The sequence below is a fragment of the Aquila chrysaetos genome, chromosome 18 (genome assembly GCF_900496995.4).
Source record: "Aquila chrysaetos chrysaetos chromosome 18, bAquChr1.4, whole genome shotgun sequence".
NCBI lineage: Eukaryota > Metazoa > Chordata > Aves > Accipitriformes > Accipitridae > Aquila > Aquila chrysaetos.
The window spans coordinates 23998126-24004188 of NC_044021.1; the positions used below are offsets into that span (position 1 = coordinate 23998126).

Here is a 6063-nt window from a genome sequence, read left to right on the forward strand (position 1 = left end):
ATGGGACGCAGCAGGAAAATGGACCGCAGGAGACCCGCGGCCTCCCAGGGTCTTTATCCTCCGGCTTGGCCATCACGGAGAGCCCGCCGCCACCACCCTGGTTTCCTCGGGAAACCTTATCCCGCGTGTGCTCGTCCTCCCGGCGGAATTATTCGCCAGGCGATGGCAGGGGGAAGGAGGACGAAGGGGCGTCGTGCCCGGAGGCAGGGAGAGGGACGCGGGGGCAAGGGGGAACCGGACCAAGGGCCCCGCACCTGAGGGAGGGAGGGAGGGAGGGAGGCAAGTCCCCGCTCTGCCTCCTCATCCTCCTCCTCCCCGGCGGCCGAGGCGCTGCCTACCGCCGGGGCTCCCCGCCACAAGGGCAGGGCCGGCCGGCTGAGGCGGGGGGAGAAGCGGCGGCCGGGAGACGTTGAGCCGCCTCAGCGCTCCCGCGGCCGGCGGGGCGGGGCGGGCTGAGGCGGAGCTGCCGTAAGATGGCGGCCCCACGCCAAGGCGGGCTGCCGGCGAGCCGCCCTTACCCGCCGGTAACGGTGCCCTTCCCGCGGGAGACGGTGAGTACAGGGTGAAGCACCCGCGGGGCTGTTCCCTGACGGGCTCTGGCCTCCGCCGTAAAGGGCCGGTGGCCGGTAGCGGCCCGGCGCCTGCCTTCCCGCCCGCACACCCCGCGCTGCGCCGGGTTTGGCCCCCGCCGGGGCGGGCGCAGGAGAAGGGTGGCTGAAAAACCCGTTATTTCGTTCCAATCTGGCCGTCTCTCCTTGGGATTTCTTACTAAAGGGGTCAGTTTTTCCCTCCTCAAGAATAAAACAGGCTTTTTACTGGACCTTCCAGGTCAGGGTGACGAAAACGTTAGGCAGCCGGCCCGGCGTGGAGGCGAGGGCAAGCCGCAGCCCTCACCAAAAGGCGGTTTTCTACAACAGGAGTGACCGCTTCAGGCTCTGTCCTGAATTCTCTTCCATATTCCTTTGCTGATTCCAATACAGCCTTTCTTCACTGGAGATTTAGTTCTTTGGTGCCCGATTTTGCCCTTGGTTCATTATTAACATCTAATGATAACCACTTGTGTGTGCAGGATGGTCCATGTGCCAAGCAGACGAACCACTGAAAAATCATGCCTACCGGTATTTATTCTGTTCTTACTTTCCTTCTTGTCAGTCACTAAAAATCCCACCTGAAGACTGGATCTTTGCTCCAGGTTGCCTGTTGCCATTTGCCGCAATTCAGAAATAAAGCTGAGCCGTGATCTTGAAAGGAAAAAAATTATCAGTAGGGTTGAAATTAGGCTCTTGGACTACGCAAATTAATTGCATGTATGTAAAGGCAATTGATTTTTTTTTTTTAATGTGCCTACTAACATTATGCCCTCTGAATGTCTTTTTGAGATGATACGTAAAAGTTGCAGACACTGTTCGGGTGCTTTTCCCCCATCCTATCATCTGAATAGGCAAAATTTGCTAGTAACACAAAACTAAACTGCACTCCCCCAGTATTTGGGTAAGTTTATTTAGTTATTTGCATTCCCGAAAGCTTTTCAGGACTTGTGTCATTCTTTGTTTAAGTGAGTCCATTATAATTGGTTCTCTTAAGAATCCGGGCTCTATCACAAGAGCTAATACCACTTCTGCTGAGATGGCCCAAACCTGCAGTTCTGTCTGGGTAACTTCAGTTAATCAGACTCAGAGGTGACTTGCGCCACTAAACCAAGCTCATATTTGAAATACACCATGAACAGTAGCCTGATAAATCAGAATATCATCCCTGGGCACAATTTATTTTTAACAAAAATACATCAGCCGAATAAAACAGAAAAACAGTAGATAAGAAATGTAAAATAACCCATTTGTGGTTCAAAGAACATAATGTAAAGTCAAACTGGGTTAATGTTGCACTCTTTCCTAAGTCAATTTCTGTAATTCTACATAGTAGATATGATATAGCATATATAAAAAATATATATATTAACATACGTATTGAGGACCAGATCCAACCTCTACCATCATCAAAAGATTTCCTTAGATTTCACAGACAAATATATCAGATCATGAAATCATCCTGATACCATTTTCATCTTAAACTATTTAAAAAACTTCTTAAACAAATGATCCACTTGAAGCTGCATTTTCCTTGCTAATTCTCAGCCAAACATCTCCAGACTGTCCGCTGTTGGGAAGTAACTTTGGATATTGCATTATCAGAATAGCAGATTTTTTTTTTAATCTCCTCAGATTATTAAAAATTGTAAAAAATCAATCAAGCATGCATCTTACGGGCTTATTCAAAGAACAGATGAGTCTCTGGTGTGTCCAAACAAATTCTGACTACAGATAAGTAAGTTTTCTTTACTTGAAAACGCTTTAGGTGTGCTTGGGACATGACTTTTGGCTATACTTTTTAATGATATCTGCTTTGCTCTTTCCAGGAAGCTGCATAATAAAATACAGAGGCTTTGATTCCACTGGATTTCTGCCACACCTTGGGTACAAGAAGCCATAAAACCTGAGAGAAAATAGAAAATGCCTTAAATTCAAGCTGAATTCCTTTAACAGCCCCCTTTCCCCACTGATTGTTGAAAGACTCAAACTGGTCTAGACCTTCCTACCTGGAATTGTTTAGTGTACAGTAATGACTGTTCTTCCAAATGGATTTCAACACATGTGATGGAAGGAATTTTTCTTTCCTTTTATCTTGCCTCCTTTGATGGGAAAATTGCCCCCCTGCTGTGAGTTAAAACAGGGCAGTTAACCATTACAAAAAGAGCAATTTCAGGGTGAGGGAAGTCAAATATGCTGCTGTTATTGGTTAACAGTTAAATTTCTCAGCTTGCTGCTGGTTTTCTTCTAACTAATAAAGGGGAGAGCCAAGCATTTACCATCCTTGAATTAATACCGTTTAACATTGATCTACTGCAAGCTGAAATGAAAATTTGTATTAAAAATAGGCTTTTGTGTAAAAAACAAAAATGCTGATGACCTTCACACCGTTCTGCGCTCAGGTAGTGGTACGTCAACTATCTGCTATTTTGTGCCAGATTCTACCACTTTTGGTGATCTTGGGCCTAATTTGCAACCATGCAACATCTTTGGCATAAGAATAAGCCACGGAATATTTTACTCATGCACGCATTTTGACACTTGTGCTACTCCAGAACACTGTTGGTCTTTACCTATGGCCACGCTAGTTACAATCACTTGTGTGGGTTGCGGTAAAATATCCCTTAAATGGTACCAGATCACTGCTAGCCTTAAAGCGGCCTAGAACTGGTGGGCAAAATCTTTGTCCAAAACTGGGAGCACATTACAAATCCTTTGAAGAATTGCAATGCAGAATTTTGCCCATAGTTTAACCTTTATGTAGCTAATAGCTGTGCCTCTAAAGACTTCATCTTTCAAATTCAGCTGCTTGCATTTCTGCCCTCTAGCCCTTTACTTGTGCTGCCGTGGAATCTCACCTTTTTCTTACTCTTAAGGCAACACCTTCAAATTCAGCCCCTGAAAAGCAACTGTGACTGTCCAGCCCACCGTGGGCTACAGAGCCCGCTATTTCACACCAGCCTTTTCAGAACAAAACATTTTATTTTCTTCAGTAACAGGAACAAAACCAAAGCAGAGTGTTTCCAGTACAGTATAAAGTCAGCTTTTTTTCCATCTTGCCTGAGCACAACTGCTGCCCGAAAGCTAAGAAAAGCTCAAACGCTTCAGCCCATGATAGCAGGGCCTTCATCCATGAGAATCTGCCCCTTGTAGCCTTCCCAGGGCCTGACCTTTTATCCCCACTACTGTTTCAGTTTCTAAGCAATCTCCTGTCACATTCTCAACAGTAACAGGCCACACTGCTGAACGCACTGACACAATTAAGATAAATGGAGAGACACATAATCTCTTTATGATGGAGTAATATCAGACCTCTCATCTTACTTGAGGCTGGTGCATGAGACCACGTCAGTCAGGTCGTGTGTCAGGATCACATGATGGACCTGCGGTCACGTAGCAAGCACATCTTGGGGATCTGATGAGAACAGAGCCATGGCATGGCCACATAGCATCAAACAGGATCACTTTTTCTGCAGCAAAATGCCGTGAGGTCTCTGCCATTTCAGGACCAGGAAAGATTTTGCAGCTTGTTGCTGGTGCTTGACAACAAGGCTCAGTGACAAGAAAACGTGAGGTCCTGAAGACGGGAGTATGTCTTGGTGCTGAAGAGAAGACCGACAGAATGGAAAAGGGTAAAGTTTCTAAACACAGGGAATGAAATTCAGCTTGTTCTATTGCACACAGTGCTGAGAATCACACTTAATAACTACACTTTTGTGCAGCTTATCAAAAAATCAGACTAAGCAATAGCAGCCACTTTATTCCCAGTTGTACTTCTGGGATAATCAGACTGTCTGCATTGACAGTTCAAAGCACATAAATACCGAGTGGTTCAACTCTCATGCACACACACTAACTGGAAGAAACAAAATACTGATGCACTGATGCAGCTGTAAATTTTAAAACCCATGTCATAGCAATTTCACCTACTTACACAATTGCCAGATCAAAAACTCCATAGAATACCAGGATCAATTATTTTTGCTTAAAAAAAAACATTAGACAATCACAATTTTAAGCGACAGCTTTTGATGGCACGGGTCTTTTCTAACAGTATTCTTGAGACAGCTGAGATGATAAAGGGTTACATAGGGAAAAGGCTTTGACAAAACCTTAGAGGCACGTGAGGAAATGGTTCTCCATGGAGAAACATATTCCAGGGGGTTAGCTTAAGTAGGGAAAAGTTGAAAAATGTCTTTCATGTGGTCTTTGTATAAAGTAATGAAAGTGAAGTCATCCTTTCTAGGCAAAGATTTCTCAGTGTGTTACTGTAGCTACATTTGATCAAGGCACCTGAGGTTATCAATTGAGTATTCCTGATGCATTCACATAAGAGAAATTGTTCTAAATATGAAAACAGTATTTTTTAAGTTTTCCATGGGGTCTTTCCTTTTTTCTCTCTCTATTCTTATTCAGCTGCATTCATCATCCACTAGATAACTCATCTACTGTCTGGAAGCATACTTACTTTTTTTCGTTAATCTGGTTTTTTGTTTGTGGTTTGTTGGGATTTTTTTTCTCAATGTGAATAAATGCTCCTGTGAGCATTTCTTTTAGAGAAGAAACAGGTAATATGTTCAGGCACATCTTTGTGTATAAACAGGATTGGTTAAATGTACAAGTCATACACTGGGAGATAATTTCTCTGTAGACAGACATCTATGTGAATTTCTACCATAATTTTACCAAAACGTTCTCTGAGCTTTTCTTCAGTAGGGATTTATAAGGACTCCTCTGATGATACCTATAATTTCCTTCTCTTTCCGTGTGTTTTGCTTTGGTGTTTCTGCTCTTTCTCTTCCACATACCCCAGCTGCAGTCGGACCAGTCCCTCGTGTCTGCAGCCAGCAGTGGAACTAGTTGTTCACATAATTCAACCTCACAAACAGCTTGTGTTTTAGATGGCAATTTCATGGCTAAGCAAGCCGGTGCAGGAGCTATCCTCTCATTTTGGCTGAATGGAGAACAGCCGTCATGCCCTTTTGTGTCAATGAGCTTCTTCAACAAACGGCAGATGAGCTTGACACATTATTTTTTTGATGAAAAACAGCAAACTGCTCCCGAAGGTTGGCACTGCAGGACAGACAGGATACCTGACAGGTGTGTACAGTGGAAGCAACAAGCAGCTTGTTGGTATTTAGAGCTGCAATAAATAGGTGGCGGTTCTAGATCTGCAGTTATCATTTGTCAGCAGCAGTATAAAATTAGCCATTCTGTCTGTGCTTCGTAACTTATCCCTGGCTGCCAGTTCACACCAAGGTGTTGCCTTCACCTCTAAAGACAGAGGTGGTATTGGGTTATTGTCTACCCTTCCAGACAATTACAATGATGACTGATGATGCAGCCGTAATGAGATACAATACCAATACTTACTGGTATACTGACCTATTATATTGTACATATCAAAGTTCATATCAATATATATTCAGTTTGAAGTTGTGTCATCTGATTTCCAACACTTCAGCTGTGTAAGCAG

General features: G+C 44.1%; 1 long non-coding RNA gene across 1 annotated transcript; it reads left to right on the forward strand.

The window, feature by feature from the left end:
• The first annotated feature begins 430 nt into the window (after positions 1–430).
• Positions 431–2859, forward strand: LOC115353063. The gene is made up of 3 exons (XR_003927399.2): positions 431–551; positions 1070–1118; positions 2417–2859. It is a non-coding gene; the product is annotated as an uncharacterized LOC115353063 (long non-coding RNA).
• The last annotated feature ends 3204 nt before the right edge of the window (positions 2860–6063 follow it).